Source organism: Tursiops truncatus, chromosome 3 (genome assembly GCF_011762595.2).
Source record: "Tursiops truncatus isolate mTurTru1 chromosome 3, mTurTru1.mat.Y, whole genome shotgun sequence".
NCBI classification, from domain to species: Eukaryota; Metazoa; Chordata; class Mammalia; order Artiodactyla; family Delphinidae; genus Tursiops; species Tursiops truncatus.
Window position 1 is genome coordinate 41987853 of NC_047036.1, and position 17052 is coordinate 42004904.

Here is a 17052-nt window from a genome sequence, read left to right on the forward strand (position 1 = left end):
TCTTGCTGATAATCATTTTTCCTAGAACATTGATGATATTATTCCAATTTCTCGTTGTATCTATCGCTGCCAATAAGAAATCTGCTGTTAGACCAGTGGCTATTCTTTTGAGAGTAATCTGCCTTTTCACGCTGGAAAGTTAATTTTTTTCTTTATTCCTACTGTTCCACAGTTTCATTGTAATGTATCTCAATGTAGATTTATGTAATTTATTTTTACCCTTTGGAGTACATTTTCAATATGAGAACTCATGTTCTTTTTCAATTTGGTTTTTAACTATTTACTGCCTCTGTACAATTCTTGATCTCTTCTTCTAGAATACCAATGAAGGAGAGGCTCAGAGTCTCCAATATGGGCGCTTCATGGCTCATTAAGGTTTTTATTTGTCTCCGTATGTTCCATTGACTGAATTTCTCAGTACCACCTACTAATTCATAATTCTGTCTCTGTATCCAGTCCAGGGGGTTTACTTCACTTGCTAAATATTTTATTTAATAATTATATTTTATATTTCCAAGATTTCTAACTGGTTCTCTTAACCATCTATTCTTTTTTTTTTTTTTTTGCTGTACGTGGGCCTCTCACTGTTGTGGCCTCTCCCGTTGCGGAGCACAGGCTCCGGACGCACAGGCTCAGCAGCCATGGCTCACGGGCCTAGCCACTCCGCGGCATGTGGGATCTTCCCGGACCATGGCACGAACCCGCGTCCCCTGCATCGGCAGGCGGACTCTCAACCACTGCATCACCAGGGAAGCCCATAACCATCTATTCTTAACACATTTCTTTCTGTTCTACTTACATTCATGTATGTATTTCTGTGTAAAAATTTTAAATGTCTGTTGAAGTCCTCAGGTTTTATAAAATTAACTCCATTTTTAGAAAATTCATGCTCCAACTGTTGATTTTTATTAGATGTTTTTCTTAGCATGTATTTTGGAACTCTGGTGTGCAGGCATAATTTTGAGTGAAAAGTTTTAGGAATCTGTTTTTGTGGATTTTTCTCTCTCTCTTCCTTCTCCATGCTCCTTTCCCTATTTAGTGGTTTTGTAGCTGACTCCCTCAGGTGCCACTGGCCCTCCACTGAACCTCGCCAGGCACAGAGCTTGCACGGAGACGGTTTTGGAGAGACTGCAGATCCAGCCAGCCAGCCAAAGGGCATCTCGGTTCATAGGACTACATCAGCAGGATTTCCCTAGTTCAGAAACTTCCTTAAATCACAGCTTCTGGCAGAGGTTTCAACCCCCTTTCATATCTGCTGAGGCCCACCCTATCTTTTCATTTCAAGGGAGTCTGAATTCTGTCCCCTGTCTTTCAAATTGCTTTTTTGTCCCCATTGTCCTGCAGAAGCTAAATCTCCGGCTCCAACCCAGAGCTCAGCAAGCTCATAGCTTTAGCCCTGCTCACCGCATTCAAGCGTCTTCCGTTTCATGAGGATCGTTCATGAGGGTATTTATCTTGTTTTCTAATCTGGCTATGTCTTTTTTATTTTCTCAGTATACGTGTTTGGTACAGAAGGGATTACTCAAACGTGAACTTATTGAGCCATTTTGACAGAAGTCTTTTATTACTTTTATATTCAAGAACAAAAAAAACCACATTTACTTTAGTTTTAAAGTAACATATTCCTTTTAAATTTTACCTCTATTGAAAAAAACCATATAAAATGGGAACTCAGGGCTTCCCTGGTGGCGCAGTGGTTGAGAGTCCGCCTGCCGATGCAGGGGACACGGGTTCGTGCCCCGGTCTGGGAGGATCCCACGTGCCGCGGAGCGTCTGGGCCCGTGAGCCATGGCCGCTGAGCCTGCGCGTCCGGAGCCTGTGCTCCACAATGGGAGAGGCCACAGCGGTGAGAGGCCGGCGTACCGCAAAAAAAAAAAAAAGGGAACTCATTTTAAATTGTGAAAGATAACCATAATTTTAAAATTTTAATGTGTTTTTATTCTGTTAAAAGTTTTTGCTCTCTCTGGAGACATTTTTAAGATGGTGGTGGCAATGTAACCACATTGTAATTTTGGTTCTTGACTATTAAGTTATAAGTATACTCTATTTTCAAAAAAAATAAACATCCAAGATAAAATAAAAAACTGTCCTGGCAATATATTCTGTATGGACTAAATACTAGGCTGAACATAATAAATGTAAAGTTAATGACTGGTTTGGAGAGCCGCAAAAACATATGCCAGGATTCTCCATTTAAACTGTAGGATAGGAAATTTGAAATATGCCTATCTATGGATCTTTGGTCCAAACTTTTAAAACTGCAATCATTCCTTTGGCAAATACTCCATTTGAAAAATAAAAATAAAACACACTCAAAAGTAATGCAAAAATCTTCATCTTAATATTTGATTCCAAACATATTTAAAATTTTTAGGTTTTTTTCACTTTGCTTACCCTCATATTTGTGCAAAGTGCTAAAACAAACAAGCAAAAGAACTCTAACTACAGACTTTGGAGCCAATGACACCTGCTTCCTTTTTCATGAAGCATTTTATTCCTCCCCAGAATTACTTCTTTCTTTACTATGGCTGGCTACACACTCTCTGTTTCCCTATTAGGGAATCTTGCTAAAGAAGACTCTGTATTACTTTGCTCAGATCCAGTAAAATTTAACATGGGCTGCAGATGAGTAGCTAGAGTACCAGTAACAGGCAAATCTGGGGTCATGAAGCACCCCGAACCCATACATCTTCGGCACTCTGAATTTCGGGTCACCTTACCCTGACACATCTCCCGTTTAGGTGTGTTCCCCAGTGGGTCTGCTCGTCCAGGGCCACATTTCCACAGAGATTATTAACTAATAGTGTGGAAAGGCCCACCTACAGTCTTCTGCCTTCCCAGTAGATGGATCACTTCTGGCAACCGTAAATTTCTACAGAGAGGAGGTATCTGCCATAAACTGTTGTGTGATTTTAGATATACTGTTTAACTCCCCACTGGAGAGTCTAGGACATCTCTGCCCCTGCGCATCTCACAGCCTCATGTAAGGATCGAAATGGTGTCATATTTAGAGGAGCTTTGAGGACTGAAAGTTCTCTATACATGTAAGGGTACTATCTGTGTTTCTCCAGGTCTGGATATGAGGTCATCCCATCACATAATAAACAGCCTGACAGCTCAAACTTCCTGACGCTGGTACGCATCATTCTCATTGTTTCATCACTGGGCTATATCTACCTTGACAAAGCTAAGAGAACACTTCTTCACCTTCATTCTGTGTCCATTACACCAGTATACAATTGAATTCATCATTATACAATTGAGCACAAAATTGTGTACAGTTTGTACTTGTTTGCTACAGGAGAAAAATCAACCTCCTGTATACAGCACTGAAGACCTTGCATAATCTGCCTTGAACCTGCTTCTACAACTTTGTCTTAAATTCCTCCATCCCTTCCATCCATTAACCATATGGAATTACTTAATATTCCCCAGATGTGCTGTGATCTCACAAATCTCTATGCCTTTGCATATGCTCTTCCCTCTGCCTCAAATTTCATTGACCTACATTGTGCCTCATCAGCCCTCTACATATCTCAGTTCTCCTTCTCTGAGATGCTTCCTTGAGTCCCTTGTAGACCTGGAAACACCTCACTTCAGAGGTTAGCCCACTGTATTATCCTCTCTCTATAACAGTCTGTCCTCTCCCTCTGTCGATCTAGGATCTGGTTCATGGAGGGAAGCTAGTAAATTTATTGAATGACTAAATCAGTGAAAAGGCATCTAGTGAAAAGACCAGGGTTGATCAGTAGGGGCTGGATTCATTCATTCATTCATTCATTCCTAACTATTGCTTTTGTTGTACTAGTACGTGTGAAATGTTGCACCACATTTATCAAGGATACACAATGACTTACCCTGTCTTTAAAGAGCTTACATTCTCTCCAGGGAGGTAACACATCCAAATAATTCAAAGCAAATCTTCAAACCTATCTCACTCTCTCAAGTCCTCTTTACAAAGGAATTTTTCTATTTTTACTCTGTGAACACTTTGGATATTCCATCTAGAGTTTCTTTTACTTGGCCTAAAATTAAATTTAAGTAGTCCTGATGGAATTGTGGTGCCTTTTCTCTGGTTCCTGCCTATTGTTTACCAAGAGCCCATGGTATTGTGGTGAGCTATTGCAATACCCAGGAGGTGCCACACAACACTGAAAAATATTTTTTGATTGTGCCTAAATAGCAAATAGCAATGGACTCCACAGCCATTTTCCTGCCACCTCAAGAGTCGCCTTTAATTCTGAAGAGCGATTTCCGTTTTGCATTTTTCCCCTTCAGATTAATAAAATCCCAAGGACCTGAGCTCTGATGAACTACCTATGGAATTTCCTTTTAGTTTATTTTTTACCTCAAATTCAAGACACTTTATTTCACTTCCTCCTTGATTTTTTTCCCAGAAATATTTTTATCTTTTTTGTAGTTTATCCAAACTTAAGCAACAGGCCTGCACACTGGCAATACGGAAAGCTTGGGTTGGCAAAAGACACTTTCTAGTGGCTTAATGCAGATTGCAAAAGAACACCCACTAGGCAGATAAGTTACAAAAGTGGTTACTCCCAGCTGATGAACTACACAAAGGCGCCCCCTGCAGGCAGAAGAGTTACCAAAAAAACGCACCCACTCACGGCAAATGGTCACAAAAAAAGCAGCCGTTGCACCACACTGGCTACAACTTGGTGAGCGAATGCAGGTTGTGTGGAAACCCCCAGTACCCTCTAGGCTGGGTGCTTTTCACAGGTTGAGTTCCCTGGGAAGCTAACTCTGAGATGGAGATGAATGTGCCAGTGGTTTATTAGGGAGCAACCTTGGAGCAACACCTGTGGGAGGGAAGGGAGGGAGGGGTGGGGGAGGCCAAGGGAACAGGATTAGACATAGGGAAAAGCTGACCTGTGATGCTGTCTCCACAGAAAACTCAGGGGAGCCTGCTGGGAGTTTTGAAGCTGGGAAGACCATTCAGAGCTGTCTCATGCTGGGGCAAGGGGACTGGGACTTTAGACCCCCATGTTGGCTAGTCTGTGTATGCAGGCAGCCCCCCACAGAAAGACTCTCCTTAGCAGAGGCAATTCTGAAAGGAAGCTGGCAGCTGAGGGCATCTGCCTGCTGGCAGCACTCCCAGCAAATGATGAGGCAGTCCTTCATTCCTGAAGGAGTCTCTGGGCAGCGTGCTGGAGTTTCCAGCGCAGACCTGCACAGCTGTATTCGTCCTTTCGTCCTGTCCGCACTCTCCACATTAGCGAGCTCCCCCCTCTCTTGACTCTCTCAGCAGATTTGTCAGTACCATAGGCAGTCCTCCAAGATCTTGAGGAGAATGGAAGGAAACGAGGTAAAGCCAAATGTCACCATCCTATTCTGCTTTGGGGTCTGTCCTTGAGCTGGCACAGCCCAGGTGTCAAGGACCCATGGAGGTTGCAGTTCTTCCTTACATAGTGAAAGGAGGTGTGGATTGAAAGATGGATCTGCTTCCCCTCTTATGGCCACTGTTAGCAACAACCAGGCTCTATCTTTGATCACTGAACACTAGCTAACTCAGAAGCATGCCCTGGGTATGTGAATTCAGAGGCAGGGTGGTTTTCACATCCTGCCAAGTGAGGGTTGGACATAGCGTCTCCTAAGAGAGTCTTTGGTTCTTCATGGTGCTTGGTGTTAAGGGTTTACATGGAGAGGGTAAATGCCAAGGAAGAAAAGCCTGATCACACCTGCTATCTCCTGACTAAGTGAGAGGGTGGGAGTTCCGGGTCCTTTTCCCCTCACCTATCACTTTCTTAGTCAACCACAGACCACACCTGTAGAATGTAAGTTGAAGAGAAATGCACAGAAGGGAAACTTCACTCTCTACAATTTTTCCTGATGAAGCAAACCAGCTTAAAACTAAAAATTTAACACACATTTATTGACTCCTTACTATATGCCAAGCACTGTGCTACTTCCTAGAGATAACTGGTGAGAAAAAATAATTAGATGCAGTTTGTACCATCATGGAGCTTATGGTCTCAAGAAAAGACTTAGTGTGCCTAATTGCTAGATAATTGCATCTCTCATAGATGCCTGCAGAGAAACTGCATGATGCTTGGAGAGCATACCAGAGAGTAATTTAGCCAAGTCTAGGAATCTAGGGAAAGTTTCCGTAAAAAAGTGGACAATTAGAATGAAATTTAAAGAACGACTGAGTTAAATCAGCAAAGGAGGGGGTTCAGGGGAGCATTATAGACAAGAGAACAAGATGCACTAAAATCAGTGTGATTAGAGAGAACTGGGCAAGCATAGTGCAAAATAACTTGGGTCTCTGACCTAAAACCTAAATTGTATCAATACTGGAGTTTCAGGCACTGTGCTAGACAGTGGGAGAAAATGGAGGGCAGGTGAGAGCTCTGTTATCGAATTGCGTTGTATGGGAAGCCAACGCTGCAGTATGCCCGTGAGTCTCCCTGCTCACACACGTCCTCGCTGGATTCAGTCTTCTGCTCTCAATCAGTTTGAGTAATAAGACAATCATTGTGGCTCAGAGGAACAAAGTATAATTTAAGATCTTTAAGATAGAATAGTAGACTTTTAAAAGTGAAAGGGGTCTCTAGAGGTCAGTGAACCAAGATCCTCATTTTCCAGACGAGGAAACTGTGGTCCAGAGAGATTGAGTGACTTGCCCAATTTCACACCCCTCACTGGGTGTGCAAAACGGACCAGATTCACGTCTCCTGGCACCTAAGTGTTTCTCCTAAGGTCAGGCTATTGGGAAGTTCTGTAGTCACTACATTAGACCAGCAATCGGTGACCCCTGCTTCTGAGAGATGGGGAGTGAGACAGAACCCTGATGACATAAGTGTAGCGCCTGGATTAAGCCAGACCTGAAAGTAGCAAGACCTACTTTCTGGGCTTCTCAGTTAGGAGAACTAATAAATTCCCTTTTTTAGTTAAATGATTTTATACTGGGTTTCTGTCACTTACCGTCAAAAAAGAGTTTGAATGCATAGTGAAAGAGCTACAATAGATAATATTTTTTCAAAACGATGAATTAATTGGCCTGTTGACCAAGCAGAATTTTTCTTTCAAAAATCTGTGCTTATGTACCCAGAGACTGCTCTATAGTCAACCAATGAGTTTGAGCTCTAGAAATAAGAGGTTATGTAGAGTTGGGGGAAAAAATTACTGCCAAAACATGGCAATACCTTGTGCAAGTCAAAGTAGAGCTGGAGCCAAAACGGAGCCAAAATGACTGAGTTTGAGACCCAGCTCTGCCACATATTAGCTGCTAACCCTGGGCAAGCTACCCTACCTCACTATGCCTCAGAGTACTCATCTAATAAGTGGGTATAAAAATAGTACCTGCCTCATGGGGTTGTTGTGAAGCCTAAACAAATTAATATATATAAAACTCTTAGAACAAGGCTTGTGCAGAATAAACACTCAAAAGTGTAAGCTACCGGGGCTTCCCTGGTGGCGCAGTGGTTGAGAGTCCACCTGCCAATGCAGGGGACGCAGGTTCGTGCCCCGCTCCGGGAAGATCCCACACGCCGCGGAGCGGCTGGGCCCGGAAGCCATGGCCACTGAGCCTGCGCATCCGGAGCCTGTGTTCCGCAACGGGGGAGGCCACAAAAGTGAGAGGCCCGCATATGGCAAAAAAAAAAAAAGTGTAAGCTACCATTGATATTATTGATATGATACAGAAGAAGCCACTTAGAGAGGAGAGTGCACCAGGCATAAACAGTGAAACAAGATGAGGAACAAAGTGACCACAGAGGGAGAGAGAGGAGTTGTCTCTATTCCAGATGCCTCTCCCGTGCCATAGGGCCAGACATACTTTATAAGATTTCTGTATCCTTAAAATAGCCCCCCGGACTTCCCTGGTGGTCCAGTGGTTAGGACTCCACGCTTTCACTGCAGAGGGCACGGGTTAGATCCCTGTTTCAGGAAACTAAGGTCCCGCATGCCTCAAGGCATGGCCAAAACCCCCCCCCAAAAAAAGCCACCCACTCACCCACATTTTTTTTTTTAACTTGAACTTGAACCCCTTTGATTGGATCTCTTTTCCTTGTCATCAAACAAGCCTAGACCAAAGCCCAGCATTAGCAGAGCTCAGTGCAGGCCAGACCAGCTGGTACTTCCCTGTTCAACAACATCGACCGCTCCCCGAGCAGATCATTTATGTATACTCTCTCCATCGAAATCCATGTTACTTCTGGAAGAACAATTCGAAAGCAAATGTCTCTCAGATGGCAGGCGCCAACATTATCTCAGCTTACTATGCTCACCAGGAAGCCCTGGTCCCATGCTGTGTAGAAGGGCAAGAGGGAATCCTCTTAACTTCTACCTTTGAAGAGCAGGTAAATCATCTCCTTTGTTGGGATCAAGCATCCAGGATTGCCCTGCGAATCCGAATCCGAAGTGTTTCTAACACTCTCTTTGCTAAGTTCTATTCATAGAAAACCTTGGCCGGGCTCCAGGTCCATGTCACATTGTTTGTGTGGAATGAGGATGTACTCTGCTTTTTCAGAATAACAAGCCCATGTTTTCGAGTCATTAAGGAAAAACCTTTTCCCACAGCATAATGAGTAGAGTTCACTTTAACACCCCCAAGGTGTGTCATTCCAAAAGACACAAATAAAATGTCCCCCAAAGCCACACACACTTCAGCTCCCTTGTCAGTGAGTAAACAACTTGTCTGAGAAGATTTACCCCAATGCCCTCACATGCATTCTTCCCCAGGAAACCGACTCCCTCTCAGACCCTTTCTCCTTACTTCAAAACACATAGAAAACTAAATGAGGGCAGCAGAGCCAGCACTTAAAGGAAAGAAAACAGACACTTAGAAGAGGTGAAAACATCTGGCCCAGTTTTTCCCATCTGAGTTTACATCCATCAAGCAGTCAAAATTCACATTGATCCTGAATTTCAGAATTACAACCCTGACATACCAGAGCAGTCTCAGTGACTGCCGCCAACCTATGAAGATGGAAATACATAAATATAATCATTTCCCCATCCATTAGAGTGTTTCTCTGAAAATGGAACATTAATCTTGCTTGAATAGGAACAACTAACCATAGTTCATTAATTCTTTTTTAATTGAGGCATAATTGGCATATAACATGATATTAGTTTCAGGTGTACAGCATAATGATTCAATATTTGTATACATTGAGAAACGATCACAAGTCTAATGAATGTCCATCACCATACATAGTTACACATTTTTTTCTTGTGATGAGAACTTTTACTCTCTCAGCAACTTTCAAATACAAATAATAGCATTAACTATAGTCACGATGCTGTACGTTAATCCCCATTATTTTATAACAGGAAGTTTGTACCTTTTGACCACTTTCACCAATTTTGCCCCCTCCCCCTCCCACCTCTGCCTCTGGCAACTGCCAATCCATTCTTTGTGTCTATGAGCTTGGTTTTCTCTTGTTATTTTTTAGATTCCCACATGTAAGTGAGCTCATAGAGTATTCCTCTGTCTGACTTATTTCACTTAACATAATGCCCTCATGGTTAATCCATGTTCTCACAAATGGCGAGATTTATTTCTTTTTCATGACTGAATAATATTCCATTGCATATATACCACACTTCTTTATCCATTCATTCATTAACAGACATTTAAGTTGCTTCCATGTCCTGGCTAGTGTAAATAATGCTGCAATGAGCTTGGGGTTGCAGACAGTTTTTCAAGTTAGTGTTTTCATTTTCTGCAGATAGACACCCAAGTGGAATAGCTGGATCCATGAATCCTTTATCACCTGAAAAATAATTGCACAAACAAGAGAAGATAATGTTGACCAGATGTGGTACTTTACAATGATAATGATCATAGGGTTGAGAGGAATCTTGCATCTGCCCTGGGAAACTCTTCCTCAGCCTCAGATACATCATCTCCCTTAGGCGTGGACACTTCCCGCCAGTCATTGCCTTTACTCACTGCAGGTGTCAGAGTCAGTCTTGACGTAGCCCTGCTGCACTTCCACCTGCAAAAAGCAGGTGTTCTGGTCCCTCGATGATGCAGCCCTGGCTTTTCCTGTTACTTCTGGGTGTCAAGGCCCCCATGCAAACTCAGAGATGGACAAGTAGTGCTTTTCAGGGCCTCAGAAGCAAGGGGGTGGTCACCATCCTGAGCACATTTCCTAAGAGTAGCAGCTTTTCAAGGTTTTTAATAGGTGTTATGTTGACCTAATTGTTGTAAAGACAATGAGGAAAAGACAGTAAAGGAAACAACATGGGAAGGCTGATCAAAATATCAGTGATCACTTTTTTAACCTTTACTTTGACCTAATTTCAGATTTACAGAAAAGTTTCAAGAATAGAAAAAATGTTTCCATATACCCTTCATCCAGATTCCTCAAAGGCTAACATTTTATCACATTTACTTTATCATTCCCACTTTCAATATGTATACTTATTATATGTTTTTCCTGTTTGAGCATAAGTTGTAGCTCTTTAGGTAGGATTGACAGGAAGAGGTTTTTAAAAATATACTTCAAGATGAAGAACAAAAAGTCATTGATGTTAAATAACTGAATTTTTTAAAAAGACAATTTAACCTTAATGCAATTGTGAGTAATAATGTTTTTGTCTTTGACAGCAAATAAAGTCATTTAAGAAAAAAAAAAGAAAGAAATTAATGGTCAGACTATGAGACAGGTCAAAGGGTGACTGCTTCCCGCCACTGACACCACAGCCCTTGTCCCCATGCCGGTCCCATCTGAACCGGGTCATGCCTCTGCTCCATTCATTGAGAAGCTTCAACCGACCCACAAAGACACTTGAGAAACACAACCCACAAAAACACTTGGTGCACCAATTCTCCCAAGGGCGCCAATAACACAAATGACCTAGGGTGGGGACCTACTTCCTAACACCCTAAGACCACAGGGTGAGTATCTTGATTCCCCAAGACACTCTTTCCTGCCCCAATCCTATTCCTACTTGTTATTTTATCCTGTTATCTTACATAACTGGGATTTTTTTTACCACAACAGTTCTGCCCAAATTAATCAACACTTCATTGGCCAGACTGGGCTTTGAATGGCTTTGACTATATCCAGAAATGAAATCCACCTACAAAGGAAGAATGTTTGTCACCACTGAGCTCTTCATTAAAACAGGCCGCAAAGCCTGAGGGTAATACCCCTAAAAGGAATTCCAAAAAGAAGCAGCACTAGAATAGGAACAAAACCACTGTAGCTCTCTGTCCCAGCAGCAGTGCTCCAGCAAGGATGTCTATTCACTCCTGTCACCTGCACCTCCCAAGCTGCCCTGCATCCTCCAAATTGATTGATTCAGTAGGTGTTTTGTTTTTCCATCTCGTGAGACACCCCATAACCTACCAATTATACTTTTGTTGAAGTTGGCCAAAGTCAGTTTTTTCAGTTTTGTTTTGTTTTGCTTGCCACCCAAGAACCATAAACTACCATGCAGGATTCCATTGTGCACCTGTGTGTTTCAGTTTTGTCTGTCCCATCTCCACAGTTTCTCTATAGGGCTCTTTAAAGACGGGGACCATTACTTTCCATCTCCTCACTCTGCTTCCGTTGACATTGTGCAGGATGAATGCTGCTCCAACCACATTGCCTAACTTCTCATAGACAAAAGGTGAACTAGCCCTAAACTAGACTTCCTGGACTTTCTCCTTACTTTTTAAACTGGATTTTGCTTTTGTATAAATCTATTGAAAACAGAGTCCATTTTCAGATTCCTCCAATTTCTGCAAGGCATGAAATAATTTCATGGAAATGGTGTTCAAAATCTACAAAGCTCTGGTCTCCAATCCCTCTGTAGCTCTGATTCATTAAATAACTAGAAAGTCAACTATGACCCTGGATGTCCAAGGTTGTTTCCAAACCAAGAAATATGTTGTTGCCAAGACTAGCAGGGGTTTCTGAACTGGTCAACATTCCTTGAGTTTCCTTTGAGAGGTGAAAAATAATGCAGCTTAAAATGCATTATATAAGAAAGAAAGGTATGAACAAGTTAAGGGGAAACTACAAAGGAAGCGGGCCAAGTCCCAAAATAAAAGGCAGGAATAGAAAACTAAAAATAATACACAGGGAAGTGTACCACATCTGTAGGGCTCCCTTGCATTCTCCTGAAGCATTGTATCTTTTTTTTTTTTTTCAGGAGCATACTAATAATTGTTTGGAGATTTAAATAGAACACTATTATTTGTTGTTTAAAAATAGTCACTTCTTTTGTAGAATTGTGAGAGAGTTTCAAACGATATTACTTGAATTTTATTCATTGCTATTTACCCTTTACAGACATCTTCAAGTTTGTTAAGAAGTCAGTTGATTTTCTTCAGTCTCTTTATTTATTCGTCTTCAACAGAACATGTGAAATATTTTAAATATTTCAGTCTTGCTGCACTTAAGGTACATCTGAAATACCAAAAGAAAAATGAGGGTGGCTTATATAATAACACTTAAATTATCTGCATTATTTCATAAGCTTAGAATATGCAGACACGGGGATAGGATAAAATGACATACATAGAAGGTGTGCAAACGTCCTTATAATTTTGCACATAAGCCATTACCTACACTTTACACAGAGGACACTAAGGAACAGTGCGGTTAAAGAACACAACTGAAGTCAATAACTAGTGAGTATTGCAGTGAATTAATCGTGGCTCTGTCTGATCAAAAACTCTAGGGTCCTTCCATAGTACTTAAGATAATCAAAAATAGTTTTCAAAAAGGTTAACTATGTATAGTTAGCACAAAGCCATCGAAAAGATAGTCATTGCTTACTTTCTCAATTTTGCTTACTTTTGAAGACTTACAAATTGGATTTCTATTTAAATTCTGAAAGTGCATAGTACACATCCGCCACTAATATAGGTGCCATTCCTCCTGGGTATAAGGTTTATCTTCCACCATTCAGTCAGTTGTCAGATTATTATGACAATTACTTTTTCCCTTAAGAGAAATATGTTATGATAGATTTTAAGAAAATGAAATCTCATACTGGGAACTGCCTATGTAGAAGTCATTCACAATGTTTGTTTAATAATCACTTCCAAGTTGTTAATTCCTGTTTTCTCTAGACACAACAAAAACAGGAAATATTTACCAACTTCACAGGTGTCAGGAAATACTTTAAAAACCCTGGTGGCCTGACCACCCGCTTAAGCAGATAGCATTTCTGTGCATAGGTGCGGAAGGTATATTGTAATTTAAAATGTGTACTTATAATCCAGAGACCTTTATCTACACTTTCTAAGTATTCACTGGCTTTGCTTCTGTTGGACCAAGATTTGTTCCACAAGAGAGGTGCAACGTATGCTAATGTGTGTTGTAGCCTTTCTAGTATTTGCAAGAAAACTACAATTCTCTACATTTACTTGCTTTGAAACCCTATCTCTATATTTAACAAAGTGTCAGGACAACAAAGTACATCTAAAACAACTGAAATATAGGATCATGTTCTTAGTTCACCATGCATGTAATAAACCACTAATTTGTTTTCACTTGTTTAAATTTGCTACAATTTAAATTTTCAAAAATGGAAAGAAATTTTTTCTTTTTCTCAATTATAAAACTAACTGCAAAATTCTAGAAAATACCTAAAGATGTAAAGAATAAAATAAGCATCACTGTTAATATCTCAATTTTTATCCATTTATATTTTTTTCACAAAGATAATATTATTCATATAGCATTGTAGTGTACTTTTTTCACTTAATATACAGTCGAGGTACTCTCAAGCAACCTTCAATTAATATTCTCAGAGAAATCACATGCAACTCCATTCTCTCTGGATAACATAGGACTATTGACATCCCTCGTGTCCACTGAAGAATGCAGGCAGGCAGGTCTCCCTCTAGGATGCATACGCACACTTGCACTTCCACCAGTTGAAATAAAAACATACCAAGAGCCCGTTGCATTTTTTCCCAAAATTGTTTGTGCCAGTTATCACTTTTACGTAATTTAAATATGAAAAGATCAATAAGCTAGCAGCACAAAAAGAGGATTGTTGTTTCTATGAAAACTAAGGTGAATGTTTCAGGCAAACCTGGTAAAGGTATCACTTTAAAAAACAGCTGGGGAATGGACTTGAGGACACAGGGAGGGGGAAGAGTAAGCTGGGACGAAGTGAGAGAGTGGCATGGACATATATACGCTACCAAACGTAAAATAGATAGCTAGGGGGAAGCAGCCACATAGCACAGGGAGATCAGCTTGGTGCTTTGTGCTTTGTGACGGCCTGGGGGGGTGGGATAGGGAGGGTGGGAGGGAGACGCAGGAGGGAAGGGATATGGGGATATATGAATACGTATAGCTGATTCACTTTGTTATACAGCAGAAACTAACACACCATTGTAAAGCAATTATACTCCAATAGAGATGTTTAAAAAAAAAAAAAAAAACAGCTGGGGCGAGGGAGCCATGGAAATCTAAAAGGATTCTGCATCCTGATTGTGGTTTCGGCAAGGAAGACCCTGTGTGCTCCACCATCCGCCACACTACCTGACCAAATCCTAGCACTAAATACGTTGTCGCCCTCTGCTTTGCAGTGAACACGTCAATCATCATGTTCAATGTTTAAATCAGAGTCTGTTCTTGGCTCAACTGTCTTTTCTTTAACCAATACCCTATCCACGACCTTTTCACATCATTTATAATTTTTCAATGCTGTAAAAGATGGAAAATTAGTTGTAAAAACATTTTTGAACACTTTAAAAAATTATTTCCTTAGAATAAACTTATAAAAGTACATTTTTTGCATGAAAAGGTGTATACTTTTTTAAACTTTCATATATATATAGGTGTATGCGTGTTTGTGTGTGCGTGTGCATATTTCTAAATATGGGGTAGGTAAACTAAAGACTTTAATGTTTTCATTTCTAACTATCAATGGCTAAAAGTGGTACAATGATAAGTAGCAGAGTTTTCACCACCAAGCGTAACATTTTATCACTGAAATTATTTGGACCTAGGGGTGTTTTTATCTGTTAAATAAAAGATTTAGACTAATTCTTTAGGCCCCTCTTCTCAACCCCAGGATCTCAGATTTCTATGCACTGCTGTATTTTCTAGGGGGTTGAAAAGTGTATAAATATAGCTACTATGTAAAAGTTATGTCTCAAAAATCTATATAAGTGGAATTTTCTAAACTGGATTCATGTAATCACATCAAACTATACCATCGCTTCAGAAAGCCTTTATCTCCATTTCTGACTGATAACCGTTAGCTTAGAACGGTGTCTCTCTAATCTTGGGGGTGAGGGGGAGAGAAAGAAAGAAATACTCTGCTAGTAACTAGGGTTTCTCCTCTCCAGTTGCAGACTAACTGCTGTGCTGTCCTTCCCAGATGACCTTCTGGAACAGTGCTCACCTGCATGCAATGCCCTTCATTCACACTTCCACCCTGACCTCTTCATGGACACTGCTCGACTCTGGCCACCGGGACTCTTCAGGTCTGCCTGATCACTCCATGACGCATGGTACCACTCGTCACTCTTCTTGAGGCCACAGGCTCCTTGATTATTTCCTAAATCTTTGGTTCTCCCACCTCTATCCTCCTCCTATAATCTTCTACTTGTACCTCACAAGTCTCCACGGTTTAGCTTAACATTTCTGACATTTCAATCTTCTCAGCTACTTAAATAGTTAAGTAGGGCTTCCCTGGTGGCGCAGTGGTTGAGAATCTGCCTGCCAATGCAGGGGACACGGGTTCGAGCCCTGGTCTGGGAGGATCCCACATGCCGCGGAGCAACTAGGGCCATGAGCCACAACTACTGAGCCTGCGCATCTGGAGCCTGTGCTCTGCAACAAGAGAGACGGTGATAGTGAGAGGCCTGTGCAACGCGATGAAGAGTGGCCCCCGCTTTCCACAACTAGAGAAAGCCCTCGCACAGAAACGAAGACCCAACACAGCAAAAATAAATAAATTAATTAATAAACCCCTACCCCCAACATCTGCTTTAAAAACAAAACAAAACAAACAAAAAAAACCGCATACACCCTTTAAAAAAAAAAAGTTAAGTATCTTCAAACAGGGGCTTCCCTGGTGGCGCAGTGGTTGAGAATCTGCCTGCTAATGCGGGGGACACGGGTTAGAGCCCTGGTCTGGGGGGATCCCACATGCCGCGGAGCAACTGGACCGTGAGCCACAACTACTGAGCCTGCACGTCTGGAACCTGTGCTCCGCAACAAGAGAGGTCGCGACAGTGAGAGGCCCGCGCACCGGGATGAAGAGTGGCCCCCGCTCGCCACAACTAGAGAAAGCCCTCGCACAGAAACAAAGACCCAACACAGCCAAAAATGAATAAATTTTTTTAAAAAAGTATCTTCAAACAAAAAATTAAATGAACCAAGTGGCTAAGAAATATTGCAGTGCATTCTTTCATAAGGCCAACAATGATTGCTTTTGATACCCCTTAGATTATCTCCCTTCTAGGCAAGTCTAGATTTCCCTGTATCAGTGATTATCAAAGTGCAGTCCCTGGACCAGCAGCACCTGCATCACCTGGAAACTTGTTAAAATGGAAAATCCTTGAGCCTCACCTCAGACATACTGAATCAGTAATTTGTGTTTTATCAAGGGTTCTGATTAACATTAAAATTTGAGAACCGCTGCTCTATAATACATACCCTTTTAAAGATGAGCCTTAGTTTAATGACTGACGTTAACTGATGGGTAATCAGAAATAATCAATTCACCCTCTAAATATGTGTGATGTTGAATTAAATCTATGGATTCTTTTCTCCTAGGGAGCTCAAGGTAAAGGGAAGGAATAAAGTGTAGGATGGAAACAACAGTCTTCCCAGATTGCCTCTCACCGAAAATGACCACCCAGTCTGGCTACCAAGGAAATTACTTTATTTTTGCTACAACGGTGATGTCTGCAATGCCTGCAGGAGATGCACTCCCTGTCTCTGTTGCTCTGGGCATCCCTAGTTGTCATACTCGTTGACTCTAACATCCGCCCCTGCTTTTTTCAATCCCAATAGGCACAATAAGTTAGCCATTAAGGAAAGAGAGGAGCTGGCGGATGAAGGGAAATGAGAGGCTACCTACTCCCTCAGTAGCTGCAGCTCTGCTGGAGACAGAAGG